Source organism: Heliangelus exortis, chromosome 1, assembly GCF_036169615.1.
Source record: "Heliangelus exortis chromosome 1, bHelExo1.hap1, whole genome shotgun sequence".
In the NCBI taxonomy this organism is placed as follows: domain Eukaryota; kingdom Metazoa; phylum Chordata; class Aves; order Apodiformes; family Trochilidae; genus Heliangelus; species Heliangelus exortis.
Window position 1 is genome coordinate 2,929,682 of NC_092422.1, and position 24,863 is coordinate 2,954,544.

General features: G+C 44.4%; 1 long non-coding RNA gene across 1 annotated transcript in view; it reads left to right on the plus strand.

Moving 5' to 3' along the window:
* Nucleotides 1-24,863, plus strand: part of LOC139806363 (uncharacterized) — a 281,537-nt gene that overhangs the window by 21,020 nt on the left and 235,654 nt on the right. The gene's annotated exons all lie outside the window — the stretch shown is intronic.

A 24,863-nucleotide genomic window follows, 5' to 3' on the forward strand; every position in this document is an offset into this window, starting at 1 on the left:
TCAGTGCCACATCCAGGCTCTTTTGAAATATCTCCAGGGACAGAGAATCCACCCCTTCCCAGGGCAGCCCATTCCAATGTCTGATCACCCTCTCTCTCTAAAGAATTTTTTCCTAATATCCAACCTAACCCTCCCCTGGCAGAGCTTAAGCCCATGGCCTCTTGTCTGATTGAGAGCTGCCTGGGATCAGAGCCCGACCACCCCCCGGCTCCAACCTCCTTTCAGGGAGTTGGAGAGAGTGATGAGGTCTCCCCTGAGCCTCCTCTTCTCCAGATGTCTCTGCCTTGTACTCATTAAAGCCATGAAGTGTCTATCCAGAGGTGTTGGGGTCTACACAGATCTTCCAGCAAATTCAGGAGCTGAGCCCATGTTTGGTACAAGCCCCATCCCATCCTCTTCTTGTGCAGGTCAGTGGGGCTGGGCAGTGATGGAATAGTGTGAGCAGAACTGAACCAAGCTCTGTCCCCAAGATAGATTTGGGTCTCACTTCACCCACCACTGGAGTGTGGCTGTGACTCTTTTGCTGTTGGATGGGGTGCAGGCAGCACTTTCCTGCAGCCTGGGAGGAGGGATGGGCTGGCAGAGCAAGGATTTGGCAAAGATGGAGCTTCTAAAAAGCAAAACCAACTATGATTTTTTCTTCATCTGTAAGATGCTGAAAGCCACTCACCTGCTATTCTAGTGAATTTCTTTGGGACAGCTGTTAAACTGTTCTGCACAATGCCATTAAAAAAAGGTACAGATGTTCTGCAGAGAGGCAGAGAATCAGAAAAGGGTTTGGATGTGAAGGAACCTTTAAAGATCCAGTTCTAATGCCCTTGCCATGGGCTGGGACCCCTCCCACAGCCCAGGTTGCTCCAAGCCCCATCCAACCTGGGCTGAGACACTGCCAGGGATGGGGCAGCCACAACTTCTCTGGGCACCCTGGGACAGGGGCTCAGCACCCTCACAGGAAAAAATTTCTTCCTAAAAGCTAAACAAAATCTGCCCTCTTTCAGTTTGAAGCTGTCCCCCCCCCCATCCCATCACTCCATGCCTTTGCAAAAGTCCCTCCCCAGCTTTCCTGGAGCCCCTTCAAGCAGTGGAAGATGCTCTAAGGGCTCCCTGAAGCCTTCTCTTCTCCAGGCTGAACACCCCCAACTCTCTCAGCCTGGCTCCAGAGCTGCTCCAACCCCCTGAGCATCTTTGTGGCCTCCTCTGGACTCAATCCAACAACTCCATTTGTAGCTCAAATTGCCCCTGAACTCAGTTGTCTGAGTCCTGTGCTGGGCCAAAATTTCCAAGGCAAAATCAGCCCAGATGTTTTTAGGGTTGTCTCAGCTTTAATTAGCCACAAGGACTTGCAGCCTAAGAAGGTTTAGCAGGACTTCAAGCTACCTTCCCCTAATTTATCACAGTCATTTCTGAGAAGGGGAAGATGGACTTGCAAACCCTCTGCAAGCTTCATGCTTGGGTTGAGTTCAGGGTGAGCCTGAGCTGCTCTCAGTCAGTGTGACCCCACACCAGCAGATCTGGAGGAGAAAAACTCCCCCAAACCTTCCGTAGCTCAGTTCCGAGACCGATGATGCCAGTTTGGAGGTGTGATGTTTCCTTCAGCAGCAAGGGCTCCATTCTTCCATTTCTTCATTTCCTCTGCTCTAGGTTGACATCATCTGCTGCTTTCACTCCTCCCTGGTGACCTTTGCATCCTCCAAACAGCTTTCGGTTTAATCGCTTTTTTCAGTGCTTGCTTTCAAACCCAGTCTGAGAACCTCTCATGTCTTTGTCTGCTGGAGTCTGGGTCCCTGTTCACAAAAAAAAAAGGGGTTAAATTTATTAATTAAATTATTGACTCCTTCTGAAGGTCACGGAGTTGCAGGTCTGAAGGCAACCAAAACTTCAGCTCTTCGCTCGGGAGACATCTAAGGGATGTTTGGAGCCTCCAGCATGGGATGGATTAACATCAAGGTTTGCCCAGAAGTCAAGTTTTTTAAGTTGCTGTTCCAAATTTGCCTGAAACTAAACACAGAGTAAAAAAGATGCTGTCTAGGAGTTATCTGATAGTCAATAATAAGCAGAGTATAACAGATAGGAGCCTACAAAGCATCCAAAAAGATTAAATTAATGGTATTGTGATATCTGTGAGCTGTGGGCTTCTCCCCAGGCAGACATCTCCTGGTGTCCTTCTCCACACCATGAGGAGTCTGAGCATTTGGAATGTGTCCACAGTGAGCAGTAGATTCTTCCTAAGTTGCTGCTGCCAAGAGAAATCTTCTTGTGCAAGTCCTTGCTATCTCAGAATTGTTCCCTCTTCCCACATTTCCCTGGGCTCCCACCACAAGGCCAGAGGAGAGCAAGTCACCTAAGCAAACCCTTGACTCACACACACTTTCACCTCAGATTGGTGGTTTTTAGGAATGTTTTTCATACTTTACAGTCAGTTGGTTACAGCTCCTTTTGGTCCTTGCTGTTCTGATGCTGCCGTACCTCTTGGAGGGATGGGTTCTTTGTGTGACTGTTGGTGCAAAGAGAATTCTATCTGTAGGACTGGATGCAACACTTGGCTTGATCCCAACTCTTTCTTCTTTCTGGAACCACATGACATGTTCCCACCTCTTGGCAATGAATGAAGGATCTCAAGAGTGGTCTGGGGATAATACTTGGGTGCAGATCCTTCTGGAGGGGAAGGGATAGGAGGCAGCCTCAGGAATGTCACCTGGCCCAATGCTATGGTCAGTCACAGGAGATGATGCTGCTCATGTCTGCAGTTGACACACAACCATAAACCTCTGGTTGGGTTTCTCTGAGGAGCAGGGGACTTTAAGACACACCAGACAAGGCACCAAATGCCTTGGAGATAATGAGCAGCAACTTTCACTCAACCTGGTGTTGGTGAGAAGAGCAGAGATGGGACTTGGAGTCTCCCTGGGAGCCCTTTTTGAATGAGGAGGAGCTCTGCAGTGTGTTGTGCATCTTGGGATGACTTTGAGGCAAGCACAATCTTTCCATCCCCTCCAGCCTACTCTGGATCAGGCCCAGGATGCATCATTGTGGCTGGGATGTCTGGTGTGATCCTGTTGTACACAAAAGGATCTGGTACCAAGCAAGGTTTCTTCTAATGATGCAACAGATTTTGCAGCAAGCTGTGGGCTTACAGGGAGGGGACAAAGTAAGATGGTTCATTTTTCAAAACCACACATTCCTCCTCACCTCCCTCTATTCTTTTGAGTTGAATTTTTAAGATTTTTTTTTTTTTTTTCCTGCCAAATTGACAGTTCATCACTTTTTTTGTGAAACCTTCTCAGCTGGGGACTTTCCACGGGACGGGTTGTTTGGAAAAAGTGATGTAAATTGTAAATGGTGTCTTAATTTGTCTTAAAATATCTCAGCCTGGGAAAATGTGTCCTCTGACTGAAGATAATACACATGCTCAGAAACTCAACAGGTATCTGGTGAAAACTCACAGCAGCACTGGAAATCATGGTTATTTTAAAAAAGAGATTGTTAAAATGTAGAGCTGCTCTTCAGATGAGATAATTAAGTTTATGCATTAAAAAGGGTACTTTTCCCCCCTCTGATTTCTTACTAATAATGAGGCCACATAAGTGAATAACTGAGTAGAAATAAATGATAACTGAAACATTTTTAATGAATATTTAATAAGCAACTGGTAAGTGAGTGACGTTTCTTTCAATTTGTTGCTCCAATACAGAAAGATGCAGATCCTGGAGTCCAAACCCCACATTTTGTGCTAAATATTCTCTTGTGTGATGTGTTGCTGTTTAAGAGAGGGGCAAAGTTTGAAGGATTCCAAGAGGTTGGGTTTGCTTGTTTTTTTGTTTTTTTGGTTTTGTCCCAGATTATCCCATTGCTCTTCGGAGTATTTCCCAACAAAAACACAGGACAGGATATTAAATTAAATTAAGAATGTAAATTCATGTCAGTCAGTGAAAGTTCATTAGATTTCTTGGTCAAATGGCATTGTAGCAAAATAATCTTTTCTGCTTTTGAGAACTGGCCTGAGGGATCTGTCTATATTTGCTTGGAGTTACTTACTCTAAATTAACTTCATAAGAAAAGTAAAAACAAAGGTCTTGATGCTTTGCACCTTGAAGGATGCAAAGGCTTTACTCATAAATAAATTATTCATAATTTTTACAGGGCTTTACTCATAATAGGTACTTAAAAATAGAGAGTTAAAAATATATTTAGAATAAGATTCCCCCCCAAGTGCAATGGGACAACACGTACATGACATTAAACCTGGTCTGAACAGATATCTCAACCCTACTGAAAGGCAACTGCTTGGCAGGGGAAATCTTCAAAATCACAAGTATTTGACAGTTCCTGGCACTAGACCTTTTATATTCTGTAGATATGAAAGGGGAAGATAACTTAAACCACAGTTTTCTAGACCATACTTTAAAATTAAGCTTTAACACCTACATTTAAACCCTTCAAATCTGATAATATTTCAAAGGTGTTGAGCACCTCTGCTTTCCATTGACACAGAAAACTTCTTGACACTTCTCTGAATGAGATCACAGTTCTCAGAAAGCCTAAATATGGTTGTAGGCACCCAGTTTTGACTCATTTGCCTGAAAATTTTGCAGTAAAACTGAGTCTTCAAACTCAAGGCTATAAATACTTCTGGAAACAACCCCCAAATGATTCAGGGGCTTGTGAAAGTCACCCATGATAGTCGTGAACCCTTCTAGGTGAATGGAGGTTTACAACAGACTTTGACCATTAAAAAATGTAGCAAAGACACCTCCAGGAAAGGCAACTGATAGCAATAAGAGACTTAGATTAATTGAAAGAGGGGAAATTTAGATTAAATATTAGGAAGAAATTCTTTCCTGTGAGGGTGGTGAGACATTGGCACAGATTGCCCTGAGAAATGGCTGCCCCATCCCTGGAAGTGTTGAAGATCAGGTTGGATGGTGCCTTGAGCAACCTGTTCTGGTGGGAGATATCCCTGCCCATGGCAGGAGTTTGGAACTAGATGAGTTTTTAAGTCCCTTCCAACCCAAACCAGTCTGTGAGTCTATGATTCTGTGACTCTCTTGTGTGCCCATAATGTTGGGGTTGGTAGAGGGTTCCTAAAAATCATAGCATAAAAGTCGAGCATTGCTCCCCATCCTGATCTGAACCCAACCAGGACCATCCCAGCAAAGAGCAGAGCTCACACCAGGGTGAGGAAAAATCTTCCTGCTTTCTTATTTCAGCTGAAGGCTCCACTCTGCCATTTCAAGCTTTCTGATGGTTTCTGTCTAAAGACATTATGAATTCCCTCTTCTCTTACAGCTTTGTGTTTGCTGAGGCCTCCACATGACAAAGAAAAAGCAATCTCTGACCTCATGATACCAGTGCGAGCCCAAATGGTTCTTTTCTTTGCTTTTGCAAACACAATCTGCCCCAGATGAGCATCATCAACTGGGGTGACTGGTTTTCTATCCTGACCACTGGTGAAAGGTCTTGAGACCACCAAACACAGGCCACTCAACCATCTATAGATGACAATATCATTTTCTTGCCTCTGACTTTCTCCTAAAACCCACAGCTCGTAGCACTGGGGGGGCCGAGCGTGAGCATGGGGAGGGTTTGGTGTGGTTTGGGTCCAGTCCATGGAGCTGATACCATCTGTCCCAAGATGAATCCTTGGGGATCTGTCAGATTCCCATTCCTCCTGCCAGGAGCAGTCCAGCTGCTCCCTTGCTGTTTTGAACTCAGAAATGCAACAGGAACCGTGGGAAGGAAAAGTAAACACAAAAGAGACATTGCAGGACATTTTGGGTCAGGTTTTCCACTCGTGGTGGTGCAAGCTTCCAGGCTTTGTGCAACATATTGTGGGGTGTGAAAACACTCACACTGCCTGTGTGCCTGGGGCAAAAAATGTGAGCCTCATCCTCCACAGGTCCCCAGGACTTGTTCTTTGTGGCTGGCAATCCTATTGCAGCATGAAGTTGCTACATATCCTGTAGTCCACAGTGAATTGGCTTCCTGTTGCTGTTAAAAATGTCAAATAACTGTCTGAATCAGATAAAGTAGTCAGACCTCAGCCCAGAGTACCAATTTTGTATAGATATATTCGTATATAAAATATATATTTTTATTTATGCGCTAGCTCTTATTTTTATTCTGTTTTATTTTATTATAACTTTTTGTTGTATATCTTGGCTCAGGGGAGACCTCATCACTCTCTACAACTCCCTGAAAGGAGGTTGGAGCCGGGGGGGGTTGGGCTCTTTTCCCAGGCAACTCTCAGCAAGACAAGAGGCCATGGTCTCAAGTTGTGCCAGGGGAGGTTTAGGTTGGACATTAGAAAGAATTTCTTGATGGAGAGGGGGATCAGACACTGGAATGGGCTGCCCAGGGAAGGGGTGGATTCTCCATCCCTGGAGATATTTCAAAAGAGCCTGGATGTGGCACTGAGTGCCATGGGCTGGGAACCACGGGGGGAGTGGATCAAGGGTTGGACTTGATGATCTCTGAGGTCCCTTCCAACCCAGCCAATTCTATGATTCTATGATCTTGCTTTTATTTTATTTTTATTTTATTTTAAAATTGCATTTTATTTTAATTTCTTTAATCTGATTTTATATTTTAAGTAAATTAAAGTAATGTCATTTTGAAACTTCAGACTTTGTTTCCAAAGCTAAATGACCGACAGCTCTTGGCCAAGCCACAGGAGGTGTTGTTCCTCACATATGGCTTTATCTTGCATGTTGTGTCAATGTCTGTGCATCATCGAGTCACCCATGACTCCCTTTAGAGTCAGTAGAGAGAAATGGGCACTTTTAGGGTGATTTGTTTTAAACATCTTCCCAAGAAGGTGATTCGCATCCCGGGAGTGTCTCCCTTTTGGCTACAAGGAAAACTCAGGGAATTCTCCACACTGGGAGTGTTCAGAAGGGGTATGAAAGGTGTTAGGGATGGTTATTAATTAGTTAATTTGTGGGAGTGCTTTAGAAGTCAGAAGGATGAAATATGGAACCACAAGAGCACACAGGTTCCAGTGGTATTTTAATTCTGATTTCCACAGTAATAATTGGGAAATGGGGATAAAAGGAGATGTAAGAAGCTCCATTTTGCATGTTTCCTTCAATAAACATGCCCTCAGGTGTCCCCAAAAAACCTGTTTTACTGTTCTTGCACTTGATATAGAAACCAAGACCAAAGACTGGGCACTGGATTATCTCACTATAACTCATTTCATAACTCATAAACTCCAGTGTTTACCAGAGCAATTGTCTGGGACCTATTTAAACTATTTCAAATCTTTCTTCCTATGAAGCAAGACAGGTTGAGGCTCAAAAACACTGTTTATATTGGCCAAATTTCCCTGTCAGGCTAATAGAAAAAAGTGTGGGTTAATCATACATAAATCCAACCCCTACCTGAACCTGCAAGGTGATCATTGGATCAGGAAGCTTTGAACCATGCCCTGCCAACACTGACTCAAGGTGGTGGTGGTGAAATCTTGGTCCTTTTTCAGCTCCCAGAAAAAAAAAAAAATACACCTCTTCGTGCCACAGGAAAGGTAAAATCCATACAGGCTGACTCAGTGCTGAGGAGAATGGCTGCTTGGGAACTGCTGACTTCATGCTAAAACGATGAGAAATCACAAAAAAAAAAAGGTTTAGCAGACGTTTGCTTGTAGAGTGCTCAAGAAAAAAAAAATTAAAAAAAGAGTAAGAAAAGATGTTGATGTATTGATGCTCTCATTCACTCCCTGGGAATTTCCCTTCATGTGGTGTTAGGGTCATGACTAAGATGTCTTTTCTGACTCGTTTGGGCTGTAATGGAGTAAATGAAAATGATCTTACTGTGTGGAGCAATAATTGTTTGCAAGAGATCCTTTTTTTCTATTTTTTTTTTTTTTTCCCCCGGAACACGAAGACTGCCAGGTTATGAGTGGAGGGAAAAAAGGTAACTAAAAAAAGGTACAAATGCTCCCAAAATATCCCCAGGCTCAAAATGACTAATGGTTTCTGTTGAGCAGTTGGAGAGGGCATGAAAAACACTTATCCAACTGCAAAGTGTCCAGGTTGCTTCTTCTGTTGCTCAGGGGATCTTGATTTCTTCCAGGAAATTTTAAAGGAGGATGATGTCCTCTGCTCCAGCCCCATAGGACAATGATCCTCCACTTTCTACTGTAATTTGTCTACTCCAACCTACATACTTCCAGTATTTCTGAAGATATTTCTGCCCCCAAATTGTTCACACCATTGGGAATTCCTCACTGATAATCCAGAAGATATTTTCTCCCAAGAAGTAATTGTTTTGTTTAGTTCCTGGTAGTATCTGAAAAGTTCATCTGTGGCCAGGGTTTTGCTGTGTGAGGTGTTCCACAAATGTGGATTAAACAGGAATAACTGGTATCAGTGGTTAAAAATAGTGAGTAAAAGGGATTATTCTTCTTCATACTGTGAGGGAAGTGAAGTACAGAGCAAAACATCACAAGAAGGACTTAGCCAGGAACTGAACTATGTCCTCAAGGTTGATATAATAATTTTTTTAGGCATCTAGGATATTGCAAACACACCAGGTGTAGGTGAAATCTGACTTTTTAGACCCAAACCAAAATGGTATGGCAAACATAACTTGAAAAGAGGCCTCAAGTAACAAAACCAGCTTGGGTTTGGTTATAAGCTAAAGAAAGAGAAACTCATATTGATATATAAACCTGGGAGAGATGGTTCACGTGATTTAAAATTATTTAACGAGTGGCAAGAAATATTTGCTTTGTTTTTATCTGAATGAGAGTACTGGAAGCACCAAGATGTTGAGAAGATCATACCTGTGGGGATGGTTAGGAGGGGCCAGAGCATGTCCATGTGTAGCAAAGAATCTTCAGAATGACATGGGGCCTAGATGGAAAAATGCAGAGAATGTTTGAAGCTGCAGAAGATACTATGGGAAGATGTTGATATCTTCCAGGCTTTTGGGTCATCCTGACCTCATCCTTTTTACAGCCTTAAAAATTTCTTTTTCCTTTAATGGAATATAAGCCCTTTATGCTTTTTGGCCACAGTCCTGAGCTGCTGAGGAGATGAATGATCTTGCTTACTTGTTGCAGAACCTCAGAGCAAGTAAACTGGGTGGGCTCTGTTCATGATTGTGTGTTGGGTACCATACTCTGCTGGTAGGTGCCATCAGGACATCTTCTTGTGTGTTTGCTCACATCCTCATCACCTGTAAAGGATGAATGATAAAGATTTTTTTTTTCACAGGTTTTTATTTGAGATTTGCTTGTGGAAAGGTCAGGTTCCATATTTATGCCTTTTCTTGGTCCTCCTGCTCCTGGGATGGAGCTGCCTCAAGAGGCTACAGCCTGAAGATCAGGGTATAGGCTTCTCCCTTCTTCCTTGGAAGGAAGAGGGATCAGACCACACAATGAGCAGCCTCTTACATGGGCCTCAACCCCATAACTGAACTCAATAGCATCCTAATATGTGGAAATTAACAACATGTGTGCCCCATGCTGCTGCTTACTCAGCCATTCCCAAGGTTTTTCTAATCCAGGTTCACAAAAGGGACAAATATCTCTTGGTTCATTCTCAGACCCTGTACAATGAAGAATGTACCTGCTTGATGACTTAAACCACTGGTGGCACAAGCCATAATCAAGAAAAGAAAGTGCACAGTAAAGCCTGAGCTGTGGCCTCCTCCACAAAACCTGCAGCTAGCTGGAAACATCTCATCTGTCATGCTCCAACGTGTGTACTGGTTATTCCTTGGATGAGGAGGTCTCCAATTTCTTTATAATGAACACCAGCCCTGAGCCAGGGCTCCAGTAGATTGTTTTCTCCAAGTTAATAGCTTCTAATGCCTGTGCCAATCCCTTCAACAGAAGTATCGCAAAGAAAAAAGCTTTGCCATCAGGCAGAACTTGCCAACTCCTCTTTCAGCTCCTCCAACTCCACTTCTGCTGCCACTTCACTGCTGGACCCATGAGCAAACAGATCAGCCCTTTGGCATCCACTCTGTGGTTAGCCAGGATATCCAATGCCTAGTTTGGTGGTCAGGTTCCTGTGTGGTTTTCTGTCATTGATTAATTTCCTTAATTCACTTTAAATGTTTGCTGTTGCAAGAACAGTAACCACGAGATGGTCATAAATGTCAGGACAAGAGAAACAGAGCTGAAAAATACAGATGTTGCACTACCTGGAGCTCCAACTCCCTCAAACATGGGCACTGCCACTGGAGCAAGGGCTGGAAAACCAGGCACTTGTTGTGTGTCTTATTCACTCACTTTTTTTCCCTGACTCAAACAAGTTTGTTGCACAATACTAAATATTCTATATTCATGTATCAGGGAGGTAAATCTGTGGTGGTGCTGTCTTCTGACAACAAAATTTAAATCTGGACTTAATAGACTTCATAGAACTCAGCTGGTTCATTAGTAAAAGAAGCGGAGATCAACATGGCAGCAAGAAATACAACAGCCACATTTAGAAATCATAGAATGGTTTGGGTTGGGTTGGTTGGGATCTTAAAACTCCTCCAATTCCCCCCCCCCTGCATGGGCAGGGACCCCTCCCACAGCCCAGGTTGCTCCAAGCCCCATCCAACCTGAGCTGAGGCAGTGCCAGGGATGGGGCAGCCACAGCTTCCTTGGGCAACCTGGGACAGGGGCTCAGCATCCTCAAACTAAAGAATGGTTTCCTAAAGTTTCACCTAAATCTCCCCTCTTCAAGTTTTTAATTTGGCTCAAAACTATGGGAATAAGCATCTGGAATGTTATTTCTGTAATTAATTAGTCACTTGAGCAGAGCCCCAGAAGTTTTTCTCATTGAAGTCACCAAAACACCAAATACGTGGTCAGTGTTTCAGATTTAGCAAAGCAGAGAGGCACATGATGAGTCCCCTGCACCCCAAATGGAAGTCAGGATTTTTGCTCACTGAAAATGGACTCTTCAAACAGGCTGTGCTCTACAGAGCAGATGATGTGAAAGCATAGAAAATATTTCCTCCTTGCTTGAGCTTCTCCTTGAAAATCCCAGCACCCTTTTCCTAACGAGGGCATCACCCACAGCCCAGATGCTGTGGTCACTTTTCTACCTGTGCTACAGAAAATCCCAGTTCTTCCAGGGCATCCTCTGGGGACCATCCAGCACAACTGATGCCCAATGGGAAAGCTCTCCCAGGAAGTTATTTCTCCTTTGGAGAAAAGCAGTGTTCTCTCACCCTGACCCAAGTATTCATCTCTTTGCACAGCTCAGCCACATTCCAGAAGCTGCCCACAGAATGAGCCAAGTATTTATCCAGTGATCTGAAACTTGCAATACAGGGGATCATAGGAGCATGATGTCCTACTGGTCTTTCCCAATTCCCAGCAAATCATCTTTGAAGACCACAGAGATGATGTGCATGCTCTCTGGAGCACAATCAGAAGCACAGTCCTGAACACAAGAAAAAATGTGGTGTGTGAGTGGATAAAAATATGTGGTTATCTTCTAGGAAGGAGATGTGTTACCCTCAGAAGAGCCCCATGTCCACAGGTAGGTCAGGTGCTGAAGGATGTTCTTTTTCAGTCCAAATGCTTTGGCTTATTTGGGATATTCTCAGTTACTTTGTCAAGGGGGGCATAAAAACCAAACTGAGCTGCTGGATCCTTCAAATTTTAGCAATCTGGGGCACTGGATATAGAGCCTGGAGTTGCAAAAGAGCAGGAATAAGGGACTTGGGTGGGCTTTTGGCATGGAATGTCCCTGGTGACATACAATTAGATGTCAAGACATTTTCAAAACTCTGACTGCAGGAGACAGGGGATTGTCACTATAATTGTATAATTTATCTCTTCAAATCAATCCCTGTCCTGCTTCCCTGATCATCCAGGCCAAAGAAAAGCTAAGTTGTCCTTAGGAGTGAGCCTGCTCTAGAGCTTCTCACCCTTCACTCCACAGAGTCCTCCAGCACTGCCTGGGAAAACTGGCACCCAACACTCACCTCCAGGACACTCTCATGCCTGCCTGGAGATGAACATGTGGATTCCTTGCCACAGCTGTAAAACATCATTCATAGAATCATAGACTGGGTTGGGTTGGTTGGGATCTTAAAACTCATCCAATTCCACCCCCCCTGCATGGACAGGGACCCCTCCCACAGCCAGGGTTGCTCCAAGCCCCATCCAACCTGGGCTGAGACACTGCCAGGGATGGGGCAGCCACAGCTTCCTTGGGCAACCTGGGCCAGGGGCTCAGCATCCTCACAGCCAAGAATTTCTTCCTAACATCTCATCTAAATCTCCCCTCTTTCAGCTTGAAACTGTTCCCCTCATCCTATCACTCCAGACCCTTGTAAAAAGTTCCTTCTCAGGTTTCCTGGCATCCCTTCAGGTACTGGAAGGTTCTCTAAGGTCTTCCCAGAGCCTTCTCCAGGCTGAACAACCCCAACTCTCAGCTTGGCTCCAGAGCTATTCCAGCCCTCTGAGAATCTCTGGAGGAGGTGATGGAGATATCACCACAGGTCCTGTGAGTCCCCCTGGGGACTTCACAGGTTTTGGATAAGGAAACCCCTTCCCCACGCCAGGGTTTGACTCAAGGGTGGAGTGAGAGTCTCACCACCCTCATGGGAAATAATTTCCTCCTATTATCTCATCTAAGTCTCCCTTCTTTCATCTTGAAACCAACCCCCCCATCCTATCACTCCATTCTTTTGTCAAAAGTCCCTCTCCAGCTTTCTTGTAGACCCTTCAGGTGCTGGAATATTCTCTAAGGTCTCCCCAGAGCCTTTCATTCTCCAGGCTGAACAACCTCTCTTAGGTGTTTCAATCCTCTGATCTTCATGACCTCTGGATTTACTCAACCTGGTTCATGTCTTTCTTATGTTGAGGCCCCAAAACTGCATTTCCCATGATGGGGGCACCATTGTGGGGCTCCAACACAAGGCTGATTAATTCAAAAACTTTGTCTGAGAAGGTATAATTACAAAATACACATGTACAGTGCCAAGAAAATCCAGAAATAGGATCCCTCATGACCACTTCCCTGAGGCCAAGGGTCTCTCCTTGGGGCAAATGCCTTAAGCAAAGTACTTTGACATCTGCCAAGGACTTTAGAGGTCAGGCAAATGCCCTTCTTAATCCTGAGACTCACTTCTGAAGACAGTCTATTGGCATGAAGATGTTTGTGTCTTGCTCCTCCAGTTTCTATAGAAGAAAGCTAAAAATGGAGTTAGTTCTTATCTCCAGAATGGAACATGGGGTTAATGCAATCTTGGTGTTGGAGAATGGAAATCTGGAATATCAGCAACCATGGGTCCTCTAGGTAAATGTTACAGGATCATGACCCACCAAACAGTGCAGCAGGTGTGATAAAATGCTGATATTTGAGCAGTTGTTGGCCAAGAAGGCCAATGGCATCCTGGCTTGTATCAGCACTGGTGTGGCCATCAGGACTAAGGATTGTCCCCTCTGTGCTGGGCATGGGTGAGGCCACACCAAGAATCCTGGGGTCAGTTTTGGGCCCCCTCAGAAGGACATTGAGGGGCTGGACATGGTTTAGTGGTGGACTTGGGTTGGACTTGATGGTCTAAAAGGTCTTTTCCAGAAGGATTCTGTATATTTCAAACTGAATAATGGCAGCAGGAGGAAGATCAGGGCAGGAACATCTCTCGAGGAACACAGAGCATTTTCTTGGCTGCTCACACATTGCAGACTCTTTGAAAAATCTGTTTATTATTTGATGCTGCCATGGAATCTTTCTGCTCACAAGATGCTTGAGATAAGCTCATCCCAAGGCCTATATGTCAAGGCAGCTGCAAAGCAGGGAATTTTTTTGTCTTGGGGGTGCATGGTGAAAAAAAAACCAACAAAAAAACTTTGCAATGAATTATACTCTTACCCTGGAGAGAAATGAATGCATGGAATGATTTAGCTGAGCTGTGTATAGCCCCAGGCTGTGTGCCAAGAGACAAGGGAAGATAGTCAGATCCCTTTTTATAGCTTAGCCCCACCCTGCTGGAGAGACACAGAGAAAAAAAAAAATAAATAAATAATAAAAAAAAAGCACAGATGGAAAATGCCAAGAGTAGGAATGCAAGAACAGGGAGCTGGGAGAGCATCAGAAATGGCACTTGTGGGGAGGTTTGCTCCAAAGGGAAGGCAAAAGGTGCTCAGATTTCCCACAGCAAACAGGTTTGGGCAAGCAGGAGTGCAGGGTGGGAGTCCCTGAGACAGAAGCCTGCAAGGGCATGAAGCAACAGAGTGCAAAATTTGTGCTTCAAAGTCTCTATTTCTGCAGGGACATGAGGGCTTGGGATGTATGAAGAATATCAGCTGTCCCTGCTGGTCTTTGTCTCTAGTTTAGCTCTTTGGGGAAGGAGGGATTTTTGAGTGGGAGGTCATAGACAGGGGTATCATGATGCTTGTTCCTTGTAGGGGCCTGAAAATACAGCTGTGAACATGATGACAGCCACCAGGGCAGTGACAAAAAGTTGTGTTAGCATCTGTAGGGCTGACAGAAGGTGTTTAAACACCAAGTGACAAAGTCTGTGGCTCTTCGTAGGGCTGCAATAAAGATCTGGGGTAGTGACCAGCACCTCAAGTCCAGACTCAGGAACCCCTGCCTTGACAGAGATGTTCATCTTGCTGGTCAGAACTTTCAGGTTCTTCAGATTTCTGTCTTGCTTCATGTCTTACTTGAGCTTCTTTTTACCTGCCAGCTTCCCATGGTCAACCCTGTTTAATCCAGGGCCTCTGTTGGTCCCTAACCAGCACCAAAAACTGCCCAGCCATCTGCAACCCTTTGGTATCCAACTTCCAGTGTTGTTTCTGGGCCACTTACTTCTTCTTCTGCCGTGGAAACACTTTGTGCAAGGGATCAGCACATTCACAGCCTTATCACTGATGTATTGACTTATTCCTCATGTCTCAGAAAACTTTTGCTGTAATCTAATGGCATAAACCCCAACTTGGATGAAATCCCCAGCACCATTGTTTAACCAAATTGATTGCTGTACTGAAAATTCCCATCTCCCAGGCTTTGTAATTAATGAACACCCAGTGAACATATTTCACAGGGACTTAGGAGCAGGAGAGGCTCTAAGGACCACAAATCTGCTTTTTGTTTCTTGCAATATGCATTTGAAAAGAGGGTTTTTTTGTTGTTCTTTCTTTTTCTCCCTTATGATCAGGAGCAAATTAGGTGTGAAAATGCAACAGGGTTTGTGAAAAGGGGGAGCAGATAACACAAGAAAAGTTTTCCTCTAGTTAAAGCACCAGACTGAACATCAGGGAACCAGATTGTGTTCCCAGCTCTGCCACAGAGCAGTCTGTGATCTTGGCTAAGATGCTTTGCCAGCTCCATAGTAAATACATTACTAATTGTCTGTCTCTGTTGTGGTGGACATGGCAGATGGAATTGCTGCTCAACCACTGTCTAGACCTGAGGGTGCTACATTGCTGCTAGATGGCATCTACATCTTAATAACTTCTGCAGCCAATATCTTGATCAGAATTTCTGCCAAAACCCTGAGGAAGGGTCTCTAAAGTTTGTCCCCTCTGATGCCACAGGGAAGCTCCAAGCCTGAGCTTCCTGCCAAAAGCAGCCAGGTGACAATGTGAATGTTTGTACAGTTCCTTCTTCATGCAGGTGGCCCAGGATCTCATTCTTGCTCTGCTGGGTATAAAGAAGGGACTTGACTTCAGTCCCCCAGGAAAGGAAAGCTCCTATCATTCTTTCCCAGGATATAAGCTGGCAGGTTCCTTACTGTCATGGGAAAATGGGAGATGTTCTCTGAACAGAAATACTGGGCCATTGGATCCATCAGCAAGGATATAAAGACCAGAACTGAAGCAGAAGGAGGGGGATATCTTGGCTGGATGTGCTTAGGCCATGTTCCCATTCACATTTCCTTTTTCCAGGCTGGCAAATGGAGGAAAGTTTCCATTCCCCTGCATTTGGAGACTTCTTCTCTGCCTGTGAGAGACACCTTGTACCCTGCAGGCCTGAGGATTTTATTACGTGGCAAGGAGAAAAAAAAATCCTACAACAGTCATCAAATTGTTTTGAAAGCAGAGCCTGAAGTCCTCAGAAGCTGCTTGGGTCCTCTTGGTTTCCATAGGATTTGGGTGCCCTTCTGCCACATTAAACCCCCTCACATCACTCTTTTGGTCAGTGTACATGGGATGTCCTTTGGGAAAGCTCTTACCAAACGTTTACTCAGTGTTTAGAACAGGGTCCTGTAGTACCACCTTGCATCTCTTGGTCATTAAGCTGATGATGTTGCCAGGAGTTGGCATGTGGGTGCCACAAACCCTTAGAGACCAGTTAGAGCAACTGGTGCTTTGTGAAGGGCTTGGCCTGGAGCTCCCCATCCAGGTTTCTTCTCTCCATTCAGATTTTTAAGGAGTATTCTTGCCCCGAGAGCAATCTGCATGTAAATTTTGGGTCTTGAAGCTTTCACTGTGTGCAAGGGTAAGCAGAGGGCAGGAGGAGGGGTTGTTTTCCCCAAAGGCAACTTTCACACACCCCAGATGAGTATTTCTGGGGAGCTGCCACTAGCATTCCCAGACCACAGAAAAATCTGACCATTTGGCAGCTCCAGAGATGGCTGTAGGATAAAAAAGGAGAAAGGGTGGGGCTGGAGGAGATCCCAGAGGATATGGACAGTAGCCTGTTCCCACACAAGGACTGGAGGGTGTGATGCCAGTCCCAGCCATTTGCTCAGGGTAAACTAAGGGCATGTTAGCAGAAGTCAACAACAGGAATTAAACTGAATGGCTGGGATGAGACAGAGCCATTCCCAGAGATGGCATCATTGGCAGATGAAGCCTTAATGGGACCAATATGTTGAGAACTCTGTAGGCTGCAAATCCCACACCAGTGATCCCAGTGCTGGGGGTAAAGGATGAAAATCCACCCAAATCATAAGCTGAAGTGTTAGTTGTGTAGAAAGGGAAGATGACAAGGCAGCAGCTGCCTTGGTCAGAGCTGTTTCCTATTTGACTGGCCCCATATGGAGAAAGTTTGAATCAGAAACTTTGGGAAGCCAAGAGGGAAGGAGACATTAAGCCACCACAAAGGATAAAAGGGAGAATATTTCAATATATAAACAACCAGATATCTCCTGGGTAGCAGAGATGAATATTCAACTTCCAGCAAGAGGACAATGGCCAGTGGTGACACAAAGGGGTTGCAGCAGAATTACATCCACTGTCTGCTTTGGGTTTTACATGCAAGTGGGTTGGAAGGTCAATGAAGAGGCATTTCCTGGCTAAATCCTCATTGTTCAGTCACTCCTGGGTTTGGTTTATATGGAACTGGCATTAATTGCTTGCAGAGTCCCATGGATGTATCACAGAGCTGCTGACAGCAAGGCATAGGATCAAAACTTGGGAAACTGGGATCAAAATTCTTTCCTGCACTGTCCCAACTCACAGACTTTTTGGCCAAATTATTTAACTGGGTCTGGGACTTTTCTCCTCTGCAACAAAGAGGAAAATCTCCCCTGGATTGTCTTGTCTGCTGAAATCTGATCTTGTTGTGCCAACTGAAGTTCCTTGGGTTCCTTCAGCGTTCCAGACTTCCTGGGAAACTGTTGAGTTTGCAAGGGATGAATGTGCTGGAAGCAGGGAGAGGTTTGGATCACTGAGCAGAAGGTTCTGCTGGCTTGGAGTTGGCCAGAGACCTTCTCAAGCTGTTTTCCAGGCATGTCAGGACAAGAAGAGTGACTGTGCTGAGTTCAGACCAGGTCTGGAATTATTCCCCATCCCTCCTGGGGCGGAAACTTAGGAGAGGAGCATAAAAACACCACCAAAGAGAACTGATGCTGCCCCTGTACCTCCTCTGTGCCTACAGAGCTGGGACCTGGGGACTTGGTAAGCCACAGGCTGTACATTTGTGTGGAAGGGCCTTAGATGAACATTTCTGCCCTCAACTATATAATTACCTTTGGAATTACTATTTGGAATACTCAGCGCTGGTGAGGCCACAGCTTGAGTCCTGTGTCCAGCTCTGGGCCCCTCAGCTCAGGAAGGAGATTGAGGTGCTGGAGCAGGTCCAAAGGAGGCAACTGGGCTGGGGAAGGGATCCAGCAGAAATGCTGTGAGGAAGGGCTGAGGGAGCTGGGGGTGTTGAGGCTGGAGAAGAGGAGGCTCAGGGGAGACCTCATCACTCTCTCCAAGTCCCTGAAAGGAGGTTGGAGCCAGGGGGGGGTTGGTCTCTTTTCCCAGGCAACTCTCAGCAAGACAAGAGGCCATGGTCTCAAGTTGTGCCAGGGGAGGTTTAGGTTGGACATTAGAAAGAATTTCTTGATGGAGAGGGGGATCAGACATTGGAATGGGCTGCCCAGGGAAGGGGTGGATTCTCCATCCCTGGAGATATTTCAAAAGAGCCTGGATGTGGCACTGAGTGCCATGGGCTGGGAACTGCAGCAGTAGTGGATCAAGGGTTGGACTTGATGATCTCTGAGGTCCCTTCCAGCCAATTCTATGATTCTATGAATCTGTATAAAAGTTTAGTATTTACAATGCCTGCTAACAAGGACATCCATAACTGAACTCCAGACTTTGTGAAAAGGCAGAATCTTGAGGTTTTTTTTAGTAAGCTTCCTGTCCAATAACATAATTTGATGATCCTAATTCTGCCATTGTTAGAAACAGTGACTAATTATTCTGGATGCCATCCTTACAGAGATATTTATTGTGTCTCAATAAATCCCTTATGAGGCTGAACTGTTGAATTCTTTTTATACACTTGTGCAAAAAACATTTTACACCTTTGATCCTTTTAAAACTTTCCTTATTGTGCTATATTCTTGTTGAGGAGTAAAGCTCAGAGAATGAAAGAGCTTTCAAGATTTGGATACTTTGTGGTTTCTTAAGTGACATTTTCCTGTGGTTTCCCATCCCTTCCCAAGTAATGGCTTCCCCATAATAGCTTTTCCTAAATGTTTATAGCCACAGCTGAGTGCTCAGTTGACATTTTTGTGGAACTTACTCTTGTGACACCAACATCCCCCTACTGAGTGCTAAAGGGTGGTTCAGAGACCTTTTCTTTGCAATAAAAAAAAGGGTTGTATCTGTCAATCTGCACAATGTAGCATTTACTGCCTTTGACTTCTATCCCTCCATCACTCTACAACTTTTCAGTTACTTTTCCCTTTAGGATTCCCAATAAGTGAGCATCCTTAACATATATTGTCCCCTCACTTTTCACTCCCTTTAAATATCATTTATGGATTTATGACATAGAGACTGTATCTCAGATCCTTTGGTTGTCCTCAGGTGTTACACCTCCACTATGAAAACAAAGCATTCATTTCTACTCTTCAAGCTATATTGGTTCCTCAGACTCCTCTTGGTTAATGAACTTCTTAATAAAAAGTGAATGTCAAATAAAGCTTGTATGAATTAAAATCTCTTCTATTCTTTCCCTTCTTCCCATCTTCTCAAGGAAGACCCCAGAATTCATGTGGTCTTTCTTATCCAGCAGGAAATCCAGTGTAGCCATCATGGGAGTTATGTATAACTTAGATACAACTGGGCAAATGTTCAGTTGAACACGACCTCCAAGTCTTTATAAGTCCCCTGTGGGGTGTTCTCAGTTCTTCTGTGGATCCAGCTGTATTTGGTTATTTCTGTGGACCAGTGCCTGTTGATGGGAAGAAATTCTCTGGTTTCAGGCTAGTCATGAAATTCAAAAAGTATGCACTACCAGGCAACACCAAATGTTTTTTGGCTTCATATGGCTGCTGTATGAGCAAACCATAGCAGTCTTGGGACCCTTTCTAGGCAATTTTCATTCTGTTGGCCAAGATTTGCTCTGTTCTCCCAGGCTCTGCTATGTCCAAAACTGGGGAGCTACCACTTGTCTCATTCTCTTCTCCAGTAGGAGGGAGAAAAAAAGACCCAGAGATGGAGCTGTGGTTCTTCTTTCTGGTTCTGCTTAGCTCTGTCTCAGCTCTGATAATGCTGCTCCCTCTGCCCAGGAGCCTCAGAGCTGAGCAGAGTTGACCAGAATAGAATCATAGAATCATCATAGGATGGTTTGGGTTGGAAGACCTTAAAGATCATCTGCTTAGACCTTAAAGATCATCTGCTTAGACCTTAAAGATCATCTACTTCCATTCCCCTACCATGGGCAGGGACATCTTCCATTAGATCAGCTTGCTCAAAGCCCCATCCCATCTGGCTTTGATTCTTCTCCTGGAAGGGAAAATCAGTGTTTTCCCACCTCTTCCCTGTTCTGCTGGGAGTGGTTGATCTCCGATTTAGTCCTAGCACCTTCCATGTATGGTCCTTCTTATTGGGACATACTGAGTCTTCCTTTCATGATCCAGGTTGGTCATCAGGGGCCAAACTTCACACACACCTGCAGCACCACAAACCTTCAGAGTTTCCTCTGAAACACCACAAAAATCTACCTATATTTTCACCAAAGGGAACAGGAGTGACTTCACACCATTGGCACCAGACCTAACATCATTTCATCTTCCTCCACTGCTGCAGGGTGTTGGCACCCAGATGAAAAAAATGAAAGCATGCCTAAGTTTCTTGACTTGAACATTGTCCCTCCTAAAGCATGGAAAAGTGGAATTTCATGGCAAAACATTGTATCTGCTCCTATTGTAGTCAATACTCTTCTAGGCCTTTGCCATTCACTTCATTTACTTCCTTTAGGGTATTTTTCATCAAGGACCAAATCATCTGCCTTTGAAGTCTTTGACTGACTTCAAGTTTTCCCTTTTGTGTTAGAGAAAAAATTAATTTCTGACTCTTAACACATTTCCAAACCCTTTGAAGAGCCACACAGACCCCACTGATGAGGAATGCACATTCTGCTCTATTTTTCTCACTGAACCTGGTGTCCCCATTATCTGCCAGTCTGTGAAGTGTCCCTCCAGAATTTTCATTTCTAATCATCCCTGTGCAATGCAAAATGAAATGCATGGTGGAATTATTCATAAGATGACTCAGAACATTTTTCTACAAGAGACACTAGATTTTGAAGTAGCAGCAAATTAATACAGGAAAATTGAGGAGCATACTGAAAGACATCATGTCAGAGCCAGGGGCTGCAAGCAAGGTGTTGGAAGGGCCATAATTTTCATTACTGCATCTGTAGCCTTCTAATATGAAATTAACCCAAGATTAATGATCCAGCCTGGAAAAACAAAAACAAACTCTGAGTGTTACAGGGATTTTCTCTGGTTTTTGTGAGCTGGCATTTGAGGGCACTGTAAAAAGGGCTCAATATCTCTGTAGTCAACACTGTTTCTGGGTTGAAAGTTTCAAGAAAGAAAAGAAATTGAATTTTGTGGATAATTAGATTGATCCTGCCCAGGTTTCACAGAATCACAGAATTGCCACAGTTGGAAAAGACCTCTAAGATGACTGTGTCCAACTCTCAACATCCTCAACATGTCCTCAAGTGTTTTATCCACATGGTTTTTTTAATACCTCCAGTGATGGTGACCCCACCACCTCCCTGGGCACCCATTCCAATGCCTGACTGCTTTCTCAGTAAAGAAATTCTTCCTGATATGGGGTCTAAACCTCCCCTGGTGCAACTTCAGGCCATTTCCTCTGGTCCTCTCATTGTTCACTTGAGAGAAGAGCCCAGCACCCACCTCCCTACAACCTCCTTGCAGGGAGCTGTAGAGAACAACAAAGTCTCCTCTCAGCCTTCTCTTTTCCAAACTGAACATCCCCAATTCCCTCAGCCTCTTTTCACAGGATTTGTTCTCTAAAGTCCCAATAATGACCCCAATGAAATGTGGAGGTGGTTGAAGGTTCATCCTTAGCTTCAAGCTCAAGCCCTGAAGATGCAAAAAATTCTCACAAGGGAGGAGGTTTAGCAAAGGAGAAATCTGGTCCTGTCGTTGTTCACTTGAGAGAAGAGCCCAGCACCCACCTCCCTACAACCTCCTTGCAGGGATTTGTAGAGAGCAATGAGGTCTCCTCTCAGCCTCCTCTTCTCCAAACTGAACATTCCCAGTTCCCTCAGCCTCTTTTCACAGGATTTCTTCTCCAGACCCTTCACCAACTTGGTTTCCCTTCTCTGAACTTGTTCAGTGTCCTTCTTGTAGTGAGGGGCCCAGAACTGAACCCAGCACTGGAGGTGCAGCCTCACCAATGCCACACACAGGGACACATTTGTGGCAGTTTCCTATAGTTGGTAGAAATCCCTGTTCATCATCCCCCAGCATCCCTCTATTGCATTTCCCTGCCCCTGGCAGTGCTCAGCAGGTTCTGGGATGGAGCAGTTCCACAAATGATGGACTGAAGGAGAGGCAAAGCATGGTTTTATGTCCTGCCCAAGACATCATCTGTTGTTTTTTGGTTTTGTTTTGGTTTGCTTGTTTGTTTTTCATTGGAAGAAATCCCATCCCTTTCCCATCCCTTTCATGACTGCTACAAACCATGTCCCTCCAGGCAAATCCCAAAGAAAGATTCACAAAGATTCTACCAGCAGGCAAGGAGCCTTTTCATTTCTTAATTGCAACTCTGGGAAGAGTTTAATTATTAATGTTTCCTAAGTGTGGAAATAAACACTTTGTGTGGGTTGCTCCAGTGGTTAAGAACCTCCTACCATGTCCTGGCCTACAGACCAAGAAAACTTTCTGCCTTCTAGGTAGGTTTAAAACAAAATAAAGCAAAATGCCCCCCCTGAACCTGAAAACTTCTTTGAAGTATCAGGAAAAAAAAAAGAAAGAAAGAAAAAAAAAAAAATTTAAAAAAAACCCTGCCATCTAAAACAAAGACATACTCCATCTCTTCTTATCCATTCTTCCATGTGGAACAGCTGGGAACAGCTTGTTTGGGAACACCAATTTATGGCCAGACTCTTCATTGAGAGTCAATAAGAGCTGAAAACAAGAGCAATTCTGATGATACTCCTCATGTAAAGAGACAGCTAATAAGGGGAATAGTGGATGAAGCCAGGTAGAGAGAGTTGGGGTTGTTCAGTCTGGAGAAGAGAAAGCTCCAGAGAGACCTTAGAGCATCTTCCAGTGCATGAAGGGGCTCCAGGAAAGCTGGGGAGGGATTTTTGATGAGGGCATAGAGTGATAAAACAAGAGAGAAACTGTTTCAGACTGGAAGAGGGGATGCTGAGACTGAATATTTGGAAGAAATTCTTTATGATGAGGCATGTGAGACACAGGTTGCCCAGGGATGTTGTGGATATCCCATCCCTGGAAGTGCTCAAGGCCAGGTTGGATGGGGCTTGGGACACCTGGGAGGTGTCCCTGCCCATGGCAAGGGAGTTGGAACTGGATGAGCTTTAAGGTGCCTTCCAACCCAAACCATTCTGGCATTCTGTAAGAAAGCTTCTCCCCACTCTGTTCTTCACAGAAACCCCCACTCTGCAAACAAGCTCATTCTAGATATCCTGGCAGGTTAATTTATCACTATTTCTTTTTATAGGACCCAAAGCAAAAAAATTAATTATCTTGAGGGTCTGGCCTGGACCATATTCCCAAGGTTGTGAGGAAATTATCATTCCCAGCCTCTCTCCAGTGTGTATGACTTGGATATCTCACTTCCAGTTGAGTTTGGAGCTGTCAGCTTTATTCACCAGAGCCACAGAAACTGCTTCAGCAACATGAACCGTGACTTGATTCACCTAAAACCCCATAATTCAAGTCACACCAAGGTCCTGTGATAATATTGTTATGAACCACAGCTGCCCTTTGAACTCTATGGGGTTCCAACCACCCCAGAGTTGTGGGGTGAGCTGTGTTGGGATGTGGGGAGAACTGACCCATCCATTCCTTCAGAACCATGGACCTTCTCATGAGCCCCAGAAGATGCCAGGGCATGGCTGCCCCTGTCCTGATATGAAGCCCAACAGATGATATAAAACCCAAGGGAGGCAAAGCTCTGGCTGTGGGAGGGTTGTCTGAGTGTAGCTGGAAGCTGTATCAGAGGTGAAGAATATAAACCAGACCCAAATCTGCCTTCTGAATGACTAATTGGGCTGAGTCTTGACTGAACATCAGATGGTGTCTCATCTCCAGCCAGACTCTGCTGTCATGATCCACCAATGCTAAAAAACCCCCACTTATAATCCCCTCTCTGGGGGAGAAATGGTTTGGAGGAATGTAAAAGGTGCAACTCAAACTTTCTGAAACCCCAAGAGTCCTGCAAACACCAGAACTGATAAATCCCAGTTTCCTACTGGGCTGTGGCTTTTGGTTGATTGCTTTTAGTGCCTGAAAAGCCTGTAAGCTCTAAGATATTTTATTTGGGGTCATTAATAATTTCTCTCTCTCAGGCTCCCCCTAGTTCTCAGATGAACATTTATAGGGTGTCCATCCAGCAGATGGGACCCAACACAGCTGAGAAATGAGCTGGACACAAACCCCAAAACTTGGGGGATTGTTCATGGGCAAAATGGCTTATACCCAAATAAAAAGAAATCAAAGAAAGTTAATAATTCCTAAGGCTTTGGAGCTAGCTGGGACCTTTGAGATAATCTTATCTGGGTTGGACAACCCAAGCCAAAGAACTTCACTAAATGGCTTTTGTGTAAAGCCCTTGCCTTCATATGTTTTTTTTTTTTTTAGCTAACCTGCCTCGTCTTAGAGAAGAAACAGAAAACCAGGATTCAAGAGCCCAGCATTCAGTATCTAATCTCCTGTTTCACTTTGTGTTGCTTAATTCTCTGCTTCAGTTCCCTCTGGGCAAAATATAAACAACAATACTTCACTGTTTCATGAAGTTATTGTAGCTGTTAAATGTTTGCAAAGTCTTTCAGATACCACAGTGGTGAGAGGCATGGAAAAAGCTATACATAAATCAGCACTGTTTATATTTCTGCTGATAGCAGAAATATCACAGAGTTTTTTTTCTCGTATGTGGTGTATTTTTTTACTTTTTTTTTTTTTTTTTTAAATCCCCAAGTGTGGAGATGTCGCCTCTGCCATATTAC